Consider the following 14424-nt stretch of genomic DNA (forward strand, 5'->3'; position numbering starts at 1 on the left):
TTGCTTAGAAATAATTGTAGCTTTCATCGGGCAGGGCCTTTCGCATGCTCCATTAAAATTGTTCCGATCGTTGACCAACTGTAGCCTAACGCTTTTCCAATGACTGATGGCGTTTCACCTCTTTCTGATTGCTTTATTGCTTCCACCTTATTTTCAATCGTGATCGTGATTATTTTTGTGAACAGAAACACTGCAGATTTAGAGCTGTGCCGGGTCCTGAAGTCCTCCACACTGAGACAGGTTAAATAAGGGACTTGAGCATCCGTGTTTTTTGGTATCTGCGGGGGGTCCTGGAACCAGTTCCCTGCAGATAAGGAGGGCTGACTGTATACTATATACAACCTTGAGATTCATTTTCTTACAGGCTGTCATAAAACAAAAAAAAACCCAATAGACACCATTAAAAAAAGCTGACAGTCAAGCTGAGAAAAAACAAATTGTCCAAACAACAAAAGCAAGCGAACAGCTGAAGACCACCTCCTATGTCTTACATAAGACATAGGAGCAGAATTAGGCCATTCAGCCCATTAAGTCTGCTCCAGCATTCCATCATGGCTGATTTATTATCCTTCACAACCCCATTCTCCTGCTTTCTCCTCATAACCTTTGAAGCCCTTACGAATCAAGGACCTATCAACCTCTGCTTGAAAGATACCCAATGACTTGGTCTCCACAACTATCTGTAGCAATGAATTCCACAGATTCACCAACCTTTAGCTAAAAGAAATTCCTTCTTATCTCTGTTCTAAAGGGATGTTTCAGGTTCTGCTCTCTGGTCCCTCTCTCTACTCACGGCAAGAAACATCTCTCCACATCCACTCCCAGCTAGCTGCTTTTTATATTCGACGTTCCGATGAGATCCCCCATCACTTTTCTGAACTTCAGCGAGTACCGGCCCAGAGCCATCAAACACAGTCCAGATGTAGGCTCTTGGCCTGAAATGTTGATGGTTCACTTTCCTCCATAGAAGCAGTCTGGTCCACAGAGCTCCTCCAGTGCTTTGTGTGTGTTGAACTTGAAATGCTAACCCTGCTTCTCTCAGCTCTGATGGTCAATGACCTTGCAGGGTTTCCTTCTGCCCTGAAACACTATTAGCAAGTTATGGAATGTAGGTGAGAAATAGGGGAGGACTAACCTTGATGGTGACTAGTTCGGTCTCAGCTCAACTGGATGCTGCTCTCAAACGACTTCCAGTCATTCATTGTTAAATCCAGTGAAGGCCATTCACAGGTAACTGGTAATCAAATTACTGTGCCTTACCTGGAAACTGTTTTCTGTCCAAGTGCGAAGAAAATAAGGAAAACTGAATCAGAATTAGGTTTAATATCACCGGCAAATGTCGCAAAATTTGTTGTCTTTGCAGCAACAATACAACAAAATACATGAAAATAAAAAAAACTGTGAATCACAGTAAGTATAAATAACAGTTACATTAGCTAACATTAAATAAGCAGTGCAAAAATAGAAATTAAATCTCCTCAAACTCCTAATTAAATATAACCACTGTTCTGCCTTCTAATAACTGCATCAATAGGTTAGGTCCAGGTTAGGTCCCCTGACATACTGACACCCAGGAATTTGAAATTTCTCACTCTTTCCATCTCTCATCCCTCTATGAGGACTGGTGTGTGTCCCTTGTCTTGCCCTTTCTGAAGTCACAATCAGATTTTTGACTGAACTTATAGGAAAAATTGTTATTTCACCACTCTGCTGATCTCCCATAGTTTCCCTGGGTATTTTAAAAATCAAAATAACCTTTATTCAAAATGTTAAAAATAATTACAAGAACAAACCATGCAATAGTCAATGTTTTCATTTATAGTCAATGTTTTCAGTACAGTTCTATTACAGATAAGTGCAGGAGTCTTGGGAGCTACATTGCAAGGATCGATCAGTGAGATGCCGTGGGCTCATTTTGGGGGACTTCAGGCTTCATGTTGCATGTTCAAACTTTAAAGTAATTTTTTATTATCAGAGTGCATGTATGTCATTACATATAACCCTGAGATTGATTTTCCTGTGGGCAGACTCAGCAAATCTGTAGAACAGTAACTATAACAGGACCAATGAAAGATCAACCAGAGTGAAGAAGACACCACACAATGTAATACAAATATAAATAAATAGCAATGAATAATGAGAACATGAAATTACAAAATAAAGAGTCCTGAAAATGGGATCATTGGTTGTGGGAATATCTCACTGGATGGGCAAGTGAGTGTCGTTATCCCCTTTTGTTCAAGAGCCTGATGGTTGTAGGGTAGTAAATGTTCTTGAACCTGGTAGTTCTCTGAAATAGGAAAACACAGGAGTTTAAAGTCGCTAACTCTCTCCGTCTCTGATCCTCTGATGAGGACTGGCTCATGGACCTCTCCTGAATCACTTCCTGGGTTGATGTGTTCCTGACTTAGGTGACTTTTCTTGCTGTGTTTTTATGCAGTTGGATCCGGGCAAATGATGAGGTCTGGGGTGCTTCCGCGAAGAATGCTTTGCCCCGTGGCCTGCAGTGGGCTCGTGGCACAACGCTGAACTGAACTTACAGATTCCTACTTAACCCCTGGCCTGACGTTTGATGTGCTATGTTTTGTCAGCTTGATTTTTGCCGTTTGCACCATTTGTTCTTTTTTCGTGCATGAAGTGTTTGATGTTTTGGTGAACAGATTCCGTTGTATTGTGGATGCCTGCTAGAGGACAAATCTCAGAGCTGTATTCTGTATCCATACTTGGATAATAAATGTACTTTGAATCAATAACGCTCCTGTCACTCATGTGACCCTGGGTCCAAGTTCAAGTTTAGTTATCATTCAACCATACAAGAACTTAGCCAAAGGAGACATGGTTGGGTATACTAAATATGTATGAGAAGGTCTGCAGATCCAAACCAACACATACAAAATGCTGGAAGAACTCAGCAGATCAAGCAGCACCAATGGAAATGAATAAATAGTCAATGTTTTGAGCCAAGCCTCTTCTTTAGGACTGGAAAGGAAGGAAGAAGATGCCAGACTAAAAGGGGAAGGAGGATAGGTTGAAGTTGAAGCCAGGTGAGTGGGAAAAGTAAAAGGGGTGGTGGGAGAAGAAGGAATTTGATAGGAGAGGAGAGCAGACCATAAGAAAAAGAGAAAGATGAGGGAACCCAGCAGGAAGTGATAGGCAGGTGGGGAGAGGGAAGAGGCTAGAGTGTGGAATAGAAGAAGATGGAGGAGAGGGAATAGTTTTTTTTTACCAGGAAGGAGAAATCAATATTTGTGCCTTCAAGTTGGAGACTACCCAGACTGAATATAAGGTATGGCTCCTCCACTCTGAGGATGGCTTCATCTTGGCACTACTCCAATTATTGAGGGACTTCCTCACCCAACCCACCCCCTCTCCTCAGCAGCAGAAGCACCCTACACTGTGGTCCTTCCCACATTTCTCTGGCAATTAGCATCCTTTGAGAATGCAGTCTCAGCCCACAACTTCCTAAAAGCCAGTTGCCTCAAATTTATAAACAGGGGCCACTGGTTTCCTAGCAACAGCACCTGAACACCACCTTTTCAAGCAAAACTGAGAAAAGGTCATATGGCTAAAGAAAAGCTTGATTTTTACATGTATCCAAATCTCAGCACTCCTTGTTATCTGAGTCTTTCCCACGTAATTGTTTATGATTACCTGCAGGCAATTTAACTTCCAAATGCTAAAAACCGCAGCTGTTCACACCCTTTGTTTTCAGCCCTGCTCTCAGGAAAGAATTTTTGGCCATAGGTTTTACTATTCTTTAAAGCTTTACCACTCCAGCACTGTAACAAATGCACTAATTAATTCGCAGTTGTAATCCTAGAGCTTTCAAATGAAACTTTAGTAATCGGAGTACAGAGGAAACAAAAGTGGTGATGTTTCTGCCTCCACCTGGAGTCACGTGACTTCGGTCCCATCCCAGCTTTAGCGAAGTAGGAAGTGTTTTTCTGTGCGTTTGGTTGGGTATCGAGGTGACACAAGTATTTGTTTGTGCTGTGGAAGAGAGCAAAAGAAGGGGAAGAAAAGCTGAAGAACTTGTTTGGCAAGCTGCTTACATTAAATCAGCCAGTATCTTACAAGCAGTTTTTTTTCAGGTGGAGCACAGAACGTGCATATTACAATCCTGAAGAGTGGGAGAGGACATTTTAACTTGTAGGGAGTCTGCTAAAGGAACCTAAATTGATTTTGTAAGTATATTTTATAGTCTATAAAAGGTATTTTATGTTTAACAAGTAAGCTTTTGATTTAGAACTTTATGTTGTAAAGAAGCTGAGAGAGTTGGTGATGACTATTAAGATTTGAAGTAAGACTTATTATTTCCATGCCTGACAAAATGTACTGTGACAGCTTACATTATTTTCTTAAATACCTATGTGGTTTAATGTATACTGTACATCTACAAGTTTTTTTAAAAAATTGTGCTTGAGATGTACTTAAACCAGGTGACAACAGTGTGTAGGGTGTCTTTAATGTTGAATTGCTGAAATAATTTTCATTGGATGTCTGTCCAACAAAATTTGGCACTAACTCACACAATGTGTTGGGGAAGACGCCAAATTTTGCTCAAAATTGGTCTTGGCAGTGTTTTAAAGGAAATAAAAGAGAATTGGGGTCTGGGGGAAATTCTTCAGTGTTTAAAGCCTCAAGAGCTGACTGTATAATTGTTGTAAGAAGAGAAATTGGGGGATGAGAATTGACTAGTTGGAACTGGAGATTGACTAGATGGTTCCAGAGCTCTGCGAGATTATTCATAGAGGTATGAGGCTATACAAGATTTGAAACAAAGGATGTTAACAATGTAGGTAATGCTTAAATGTGAATTGATGAAGGTAGTCATGCAGAGTAATGATTGCAAATGACTTTATTGTGACTTAAGATAACAATAGGTCCTGGGACGAAAAATGTGAAGTTTAGTAGCTCAGTGGATTTGTTTTGCCAGTGCTCATCAATTTACAAGAACATTTGTGACTTGAGTAGGTGCCAAGTTAAAGTTTATCTGCCAGCAGATAGCTAATGAGTATTTATGAACTTGAAATGTGCGATTTAGATCAAAAGGAATACTTAGCCTTTGAACAAATATCTACTTATTTTGCCTATTTGACTTTTTTGATGCCATGATTGTGTACTTTTTTAAATCGGTAGTGTTTTGTGTAGGTCTAGAGTTGACCCCTATAGACATTTATACTACTTTTTGTGGTTTTGTAGATAACCTGTGAGGAAACAATTTTCTTCTTAAAAATCTTGTGCTTCGTAAGAGAGAATTTTGTAAATTCGATTGTTTAACACCTTTTTCTGCACGCAACTGTAAAAGTGAAATAATTGTTACTTCAGATCCGATGCAGCATATTTATAAAAAGCACAAGATAATGAAAACAATAATAAAAAACACCAATAAATATAAAAACATAAAATAGCCAATATAAATTGAATTGAAGTCTATAAAGTGACTCTAGGTATAGGAGATAATTATTTATTGAGATACAGTGTGGAATAGACCTTTCTGGCCCTTTGAGCCATGCCAGCCAGCAAAACCCCAACTTTTATCCAAGCCTAATTACTGGACAATTTACAATGACCAATTAAACTACCAACTGGTATGTTTTTGGACTATGGGAGGAAACCGGGGCATACGAAAGAAACCCATGCTGTCACAGGGAAATCGTGCAAACTCCTTCCAGAGGGAATTGAACCCTGCTTGTCTGTACTGTAAAGCATGGTGCGAACCACTTCGTTACCATGCCACCCCTCAGCTGAGTATCTGTACATAAGGTGGCTCTGACAAGAGATGATAAAGTAGTGGTGGTGGTGGGTTGGTGGGTAGAGTGTCGATCAGCCTTATTGCTGGGGGAATGTAACTGTTTTTGAGTCTGGTAGTCCTGTGGTGGATGCTACATAGCCTCCTCCCTGATAAGAGTGGGATCCAGTCTGTGAGCAGGGTGGGTGGGAACCTTGGTGATGTTACTGACAGTATTGTCAACTATATTAATTAATTACTGACACCTACTTTTTCAGCAGTCATTCCAGATTCTATGCCAGTTCTGTAAGTTCTAAGGTGGTTTGTGAGATCAATATGCTATGTGCAGTTGGCAGGAAGTGCATAATAGTGTGGATGCATGTTTTCACATGGTAGGCATCTCTCTGACATAGTGGTGTCAAGAAAACAACCTCTCCCTCAACGTCGCAAAAACAGAGGACATGGTTGTGAACTACAGGAGGAATGGAGATGGGCTAATCCCTATTGACGTCAATGAATCTGGGGTTGAGAGGGTGAACAGATTTAAGTTCCTCGGCATAAACATCACCGAGGACCTCACATGGTCTGTACACACTAGCCGTGCGGTGAAAAAGGCACAACGGTGCCCCTTTCACCTCAGACAGTTGAGGAGGTTTGTTATAGGCCCACAAATCCTAAAAACTTTCTACAGGGGCACAATTGAGAGCATCCTGACTGGCTGCATCACTGTCTGCTATGGGAACTGTACCTCCCTTAATCACAGGATTCTGCAGAGAGTGGTGCGTTTAGCCCAGCACATCTGTAGTTGTGAACTTCCCATGATTCAGGAGATTTGCAAGGACAGGTGTGTAAAAAGGGCCTGTAGGATCATTGGAGACCCGAGTCACCCCAACCACAATCTATTCCAGCTGCTACCATCCCGGAAGCAGGACCCCAGCATAAAATCCAGGACCAACAGGCTCCAGGACAACTTCTTCCACCAGGCCATCAGACTGATGAACTCACACTGATTTGAGTACATTCTGTATTACATTGACTGTTCTATTTATTATAAATTACTATGATTGCACATTTAGATGGAGATGTAATGTAAAGATTTTTACTCCTCATATATGTGAAGGATGTAAGAAATAAAGTCAATTCAATTTATTCATTTATTCAAACACTTTATTCCAAGCTTCGACTCCGAATGTAGTTACCAGAGAGAATAATTTGATTCATTTATTATGTGCCATGTCATATGATGTGGGTGATCATTGTCTTTTCATGACCATAATTGCTCTTGGCAAATTTTTCTACGGAAGTAGTTTCCCATTGCTGCCTTCTGAGTAATGTTTTTACAAGACGGGTGACCCCAGCTATTATCAGTATTCTTCAGAGATTGCCTGCCTGGTGTCAGTGGTTGTATAACCGGGATTTGTGATACGCATTTGGATGCAGTGTGGTACATTAGCTAGGCACCTTTGGACCACAGAGCCACGAGGTGAATATTACAGCACTACTTTATTATATCAAATGTATTTCATTCAAAATCTATAAAAGTAGTGGGGCAATGTTCATGGATTCAATGTCCATTCAGATATTGGTTGGCAGATGGAGAAGATAATTCTTTATTAATTGACTGATGCTGCTGTCTCTGAACAGAGCATTGCAACCCTTCTGAAAATTCCACGCTTGTACTCAATCCTTTAGATTTGGGTTTGAGTAAGGGGAGGTGACAACTCTTTTCAAAGTTCAACAAGTTCAAAGTACATACCAAAGTATGTATACTATATACAACTTTGAGATTTGTCTCCTTACAGGCAGTCACAAAACAAAGATACCCAGTAGAACCCATTTAAAAAAGAGGCTGTCACCCAAAGTGTGGATAAAAATAGATTGTGCAAACAATAAAAGTTATCAAATAACATCCAGAACTAAAGCTCACGAAAGCCAGTCATCCCTGTTCTCATTAAACATCTGATGATGCAACTCCAGAGACAATTTCAGAATATTAAGTTAGTGATGAATAAACTGATTGGGTTCTTAAGCCAGAGCTGTGCATGACTGTTTATGGGTGTTTCTACAAAACGAATTAGCTGGGGTCACTGGTTGAAGTGCTATTTAATTAAAAGTTACTTGGCGTGAGGTTTCTCGTATCTAATCTACTGGTAATAAGGGATCAGCTGAACAAACTAAGAATAGTTTCTGCTTGCCACTGTGATAGTTTTTTTTAGTCTCCTACCCTGCACAGCAAAATGCTGTTTGATGATAACCATTATCCAGAGGGATCCAGTGTGGATAACTTCACTCATATCAACACTAAACTGATTCTATAACCTATGCACTCACTTTCAATGACTCTTCATGTTCATGGTTTTATCTCTCTGTCTGTCTCATAGCTATCTTCAGTATCTAATATCTCCTCAAACTCCTAGTGAAGCATAACCACTAGAGTGCCTTTTTGTGATAACATTAAAGGGTTGGGACCAGGATAGATTGTCCAAGATGTTGACATCCAGGAACTTAAAACTGATCACCCTTTCCACCACTGTCCTCTCAATGAGAACTGGTGTGTTCTCTCCCGGCTTTCCCTTCTTGCAGTCCATAATCAATTCCTTGGTTTTGCTGATGATCACATCTTATTCTCATATGCCTTATTGAGTGTCATTCACGATGACACTGCCAATAGTGTCAACATCAGCATATTTATAGATGGCATTTGCGTTGTGCCTGTCTAAGTCAATCATGAGATTTGAAAGAGTAGATCAGTGGGGTAAGCACGTACAGTTGAGGTGCACCTGTGTTGAATGTCAGTGAGGAGGAAAGATTATAACCAATCCTAGTGACTGTGGTCTCCCGATGAGGAAACTGTTCCAGTTCCAGAAGGTGCTAACACAGGACAAGGTTCATTATGAAGTGAGGTGATTAATGCTGAGTGGATGATGCTGTTGAATGCCGAGCTGTAATAAACAGCAACCAGAAGAATGATTTGCTTGTGTCTCCGTTCTCCTGAGCAGAGTGGAGAGCCAATAAGATTGCACCCAGTGAGGACCTTTTAGGTAAGATGGCGATGTGTTTGGAAGCAGCAACTCTTTATCTCTCGGTGTAAGAGTTCATCCACATCCTCTGTCTTTTTTTTTATGATTGGAAAACACTGCTGGCTCTTAAATGTACTGTGCACAGCAATTCCATCTGGACTGCAGAGGAGCTCCACAGCTTGGGCTTATTGTGTATGACATTGCCTGCTTCGGACCTCTGTGAGTGATGCTGCAGGAAGAGGGTGCAAGGGAAATAAAAGGGGGAAACGTGCTGGAACGACTGAGTTCAAAGCCCTTCAGGACGCTCACCCCTCGTTCTTACAGACAAACATCTGCTCACTTGAAAATAAACCGGACTACCTGCTCCTGAGACTGAACCAGTGAGAGAGAAACATCTGTGCACTCTTTCTCATGGAATCGTGGCTTCATGAATCCATCCCGGGCACAGCTATCCAGCCAGAGGGTTTCATCGCGCTTTGGGCTGACAGGAATCCAGCGATCTCTGGTGGCAGAATCTGTATTCACATAAATAAGAACTGGCGTGGCATCCCATTGTTCACTGATGATTGAGTATATTTTTGTGAATTGCAGACCATTTTGTATACTGAGGGAGTGCACTACAATAATGTTGGTAGTTGTATATATTACCCCCCCTCCCCCCCCCCGGCTGATGCCGGCGAGGTTCTGCTTGAACTCTACAGCACCGTCAGTGACTTTCAAACCAAACACCGCCATGGTATCTTCATTGCTGCAGGCAATTTTAAACATTAAGGTCCTGCCTAATTCCACCAGCACATTGATTTGGCTGCCAGGGGTGAAAATACACTCAACCTGGTTTACACTAACATACCAGGTGTCTATGCACTCAGACCCCATTTAACGCTAAGGATGCCTTAATCAAACCCGAGATAAATTATATATTATTTTATGTATGCACAGTAATTCGTGGAGTAACACACACACAGATCGGCCTCACCAGTTGAGCAGCAACATGCGGCAGCAGCAGCGGAGGGGAGTGGGTGGTGGTTACCTCCCAGCGGAGGGACCGGGCTGTGGGTCCTTCTCTAACTTTGGCTTCTTCAAGTAGGCATCAAGCTTTTATCGCCTTAAATTTCCTCTCATGAAACAGTTCTTGGCAGCAGGAAATCATGTCAAGGACTCATGTTTGCCTTATTGCTTTGGCTCCCAGTCAGGGTCATTATCGATGAGCTGATCCATGATTTGTGTGATTGTGATGATGTTAGTGCTGAGGAATTTTGTGCTGAGTTTTCTTGCTGTTGTTTCCTCTTCCCCATCCGTGCCCTCAGATTCACCCAAGATGCGTAGCTCTGCCAGTTCTTGAAGCTCTTCGTTATTAAGGCTATCACCATGGGAATGCAGCAACTCTTCGACATCGTCATTATTAACATCCTCTAATCCTGCTTCATTGGCCAGCTCAATGATGTTTAGGGTGACTGGTTCCACCTGAAATCCTAGAATGTCATTGCATGCTTCTGGCCATGGCTTCTTCCACACTCTGTTCATGCAGTTTGAAGTTACTTCATCGCAGGCTGCTCTGATATTGTCTACGGCTTTCATGACATTGTAGTTTTTCCAAATTTGCCTGATGGATTGTTTCTTGACCTTTTTGTTTCCTCTACAAGTTGTTTAAATGTGCGACGAAGGTAGGGTATTGCTTCTTGACCCATTGGTTGGAGTATTGGAGTGGTAGGTAAACCACTTCTGCAGGAATGCAGATTCGAGGCGTGTCACGATCCTCATGATGGCCTGGGGCATTACCAAGCCCCAGCAATGCTGTAGCTTCTGCATTCACTGCTGGTCAAAAATGTGAAATGAACCAATTTTGGAAAACATTAATCCTCACCCAGGCTTTCTTGTTTGATTTCCAGATGACTGATAGACTTACTTTAAAATGGCTTTCATTGCTCATGGTGTTTCAGAGTGATAAACAATCATAGGGTTTAACTTAATGTCTCCTTTAGCATTGCCTCCTAGCAGGAGTTAACTGGTCCTTTGCAGCCTTAAACCCAGATGCATCTTTCTCTTCTCGGGAAATGAAAGTATGAGAAGGCATACTTTTCCAAAATAGGCCCATTTCATCTGCATTGAAGACAAGCTGGGGAGAATAGTTGTCCTTTTCGATTATGGCCTTGAGTGTTGCAGGAAAATCCTGGGCTGCCTGTTGTCTGCACTAGCTGCTTCACCAGAGATACGTATGCTATGGAGGTTATTGGGTTGTTTAAATCTATCAAAGCAACCTCTGCTGGCTGTGAATGTTATCAACGTATCATCTTCTTGAATATGATTGAAGATGCTTCTTGCCTTTTCCATTATAGCTTAGGGGCATGTTCTGTTGTGCTTGGTCATCCACCTATTATTTAGTCTATTTTCGACTTTTTCAAGCAAATGGCTCCTTGAGCAAATCACCTTTGTCAATAATAACTTTGAGGTCATTGTTGCAGAAGCTTTTATCTTGTCTGCATTTTTAATAATTGTTCTGATCGTTGATGTAGCCAATTTCAAAGAGGTGCCAACATCAACCTGATGCTCAGCAGCTTGCAAACACCGTACCACTTGCAGTTTCACATCCATGTTAATGATTTTCCTGGACATCTGAGAGCTACTGCCCTCAATGGAAGTTGCAGTCCATTTTCTGGACATTACGGGTGGGGGGAAAAATGGAATAAATTGACGAGGGGGCAAAAACGTTTATCCAAGCAGGGGAGGCAGAGCACGAACTAATACCTGATCGGCTGTAAGTGGCTCAGAGGGTATGCAAAGCGCTTCCATTTGATGATTGAATGTTTACTGTAATAGTGGCTGCTGTGGAGAAGTTTTAAGTGTTGCTTGGAATGAATTTTTGTCATTTTTAAAATATTTCAGTAAAGAATTGAATAACCTCATTGTAACGAATCAGTGCTATGCGGGGTCTGAGCGCAAAGCAGTCCGTTGACTCCACATTAGACTCTAAGTTCACTTATCTGTAACGTTAATTCCAGCATACAAACCTGTGATTGAACATGTCAAACCAGTTCTAAAGATGGAGAAAACCTCACCTGAGGGTGCAGTCTCTGCACTGCGGGGCTGCTTTGATAACACGAACTGGAGGCTGCTCCAGGGAGGCTGCCACCTGTGGTAACCATGCTAACATTGAGGAGTATATGGATTGTGTGACCAGCTGCGTAGAGAAGTATACTGAGGACGTTACCATCATGAAGCACATCCAGGTGACGGCAAATCAGAAGCCACGGCCTCCTGCAGAGGTCCATGCCAGGCTGAGGGATGGTGATGCTGCCTTTAGATCAGGGGATGTGACAGGTCTCAGGGAAACAAGTACTGTGCTTTCCCACTCCATCAGGAAACCAAAATGGGAGTATTCTCAGAGAACAGTGGTGTATGTGGCAGAGAATTCAGAGGATTACAGACTGCAAGTCTACCCTGCATGTCAGTGGCTGGAATGCTTCACTCCCTGAGAGGCTGAATATCTTCTGCGCACAGTTTGATGTGCAGAACAAAGTGCTGGGGATCAGGCACTCCGTCTGGCTGAAGCTGAGGTGAGGAAGACCCTGGCCAGGGTTAATTCACGCAAAGCTGCGGGTCCAAAGTATACCAGGTCAGGTTCGGAAAGACTAACAGAAGTTCTGGCGGATATATGACCATAAGGCATAGGAGCAGAATTAGGCCATCTGGCCCATCAAGTCTGCTCCACCATTCAATCATGGCTGACCCTTTTTTTTCTATCTCTTCCTCAACCCCAGTTCCCAGCCTTCTCTGATTAACCTTTGATGCCATGTCCAATCATGAACCTATCAATCTCTACCTTAAATACACCCAACGACCTGGCCTCCACAGCTACATGTGGCAATAAATTCCACAAAATCACCACCCTTTGGCTAAAGAAATTTCTCTGCATCTCTGTTTTGAAGGGGGGTGCTTCTATCCTGGGGTTGTGCCCTCTTGTCCTAGACTCTCCCACCATGAGAAACATCCTTACCACATCTATTCTATCTAGGCCTTTCAACATTCGAAAGGTGTCAATGAGATTCCCCCCCCCCCCATCCTTCTGAATTCCAGCAAGTACAGACCCAGAGCCATCAAACATTCCTCGTATGATAACCCTTTCATTCCTGGAATCCTCCTTGTGAACCTCCTTCGAACCCTCTCCAATGCCAGCATATCTTTTCAAAGATGAGGGGCCCAAAACTGTTCACAATACAAGGCGAGGCCTCACCAGTGCCCTATAAAGCCTCAGCATCACATCCTTGCTCTTGTATTCAAGCCCTCTTGAAATGAATGTTAACATGGCATTTGCCTTCCTCACCACCGACTCAACCTGCAAGTTAACCTTCAGGGTATTCTGCACATGGACTCCCAAGTCTCCTTGCATCTCAGGTTCCTGAATTTTCTCCCATTTAAAAAATAGTTTGTACATTTATTTCTACTATGACCATGCATTTTCCAACATTGTATTTTATTTTCCACTCTCTTGCCCATTCCCCTAATCTGTCTAGGTCCTTCTGCATCCTACCTGTTTCCTCAACACTACCTCCACCAATCTTTGTATCATCTTCAAACTTGGCAACAAAGCTATCTATTCCATCATCTAAATCATTTATATACAGCATAAAAAGAAGTGGTCCCAACACTGACCCCTGAGGAACACCATTAGTCACTGACAGCCAACCAGAAAAGAATATGCTTAACGTCTGTCTGGAACAATCTGTTGTTCCTTTGGTTTTCAAGGTAGCAACCGTCTATCCAGGACCAAAGAAGGTGACAGTAACCTGGCAAAATGACTATTGTCCGGTGACATTAACATCCACTATTATGAAATGCTTTGAGTGGCTGGTTATGAAGCGCATTAAAGCCTTTCTCCCAGCTACACTGGACCCTTTCCAGTTCACTTATCACTCAAATCAATCCACTAATGATGCAATAGCCTTTGCCCTCCACTCTGTCCTGTCCCACCGGGAAAATATGCCAGACTTCTGTTCGTAGACTTCAGTTTGGCATTCAACACCATCATACCCCAGAAACTGGTGGGGAAATTCTCCTTGCTGGGTCTCAACACCTCCCTATACAGTTGGATACTGGACTTCTTAACAGGAAGGCCACAGTCAGTCCTCATCCTATTACGCTGTGTACTGGTGCTCCCCAGGGTTGTGTGCTCAGTCCACAGCTGTTCACACTGCTGATGCATGACTGTGTCATAGGATCCAGCTCAAACCGTGTCATGAAGTTTGCGGTTGACACAACACTATTGGCCTGATCGACAATGATGATGAGATGGAGCATAGGGAGGAACTGCAGAGTCTGGTGGACTGGTATGAGAAGAGCAACCCAAACCTGGATGTGGAGAAGACAAAGGAAAGCATTATGGACTTCAAGAAGGTGCAGATGAACAATCCCCCACTGTGAATGCCTGGCTCTTCTGTAGCGAGAGTTAAATGCACCAAGTTCCTGGAAATTCACATTATAAATTACTTTACCTGCTCCCTTAATATCCCCCACTGAACAAGAAGGCACAGCAGCGCCTCCACTTCCTTGGAAGATGGAGGCAAGCATGGCTCCTATACCCATCTTAACTGTGTTTTACAGGAGCACCATTGGGAACGTTCTGACAAGTGCATCTCCATCTGGTATAGGAGCCACCAAACATCGGACTGGAAGTCC

The 14424-nt window shown here is 42.5% G+C and overlaps 1 protein-coding gene across 1 annotated transcript in view; it reads left to right on the forward strand.

The window, feature by feature from the left end:
- Window positions 1-3963: 3963 nt before the first annotated feature.
- Window positions 3964-14424, forward strand: part of atp8b1 (ATPase phospholipid transporting 8B1) — a 179668-nt gene continuing 169207 nt past the window's right edge. The window contains exon 1 of the mRNA XM_059989680.1: window positions 3964-4184. The gene's annotated coding sequence lies outside the window, so the exon portion shown is untranslated. The remainder of the gene's footprint in view (window positions 4185-14424) is intronic.

This window comes from Hypanus sabinus, chromosome 14 (genome assembly GCF_030144855.1).
Source record: "Hypanus sabinus isolate sHypSab1 chromosome 14, sHypSab1.hap1, whole genome shotgun sequence".
Lineage (NCBI taxonomy): Eukaryota > Metazoa > Chordata > Chondrichthyes > Myliobatiformes > Dasyatidae > Hypanus > Hypanus sabinus.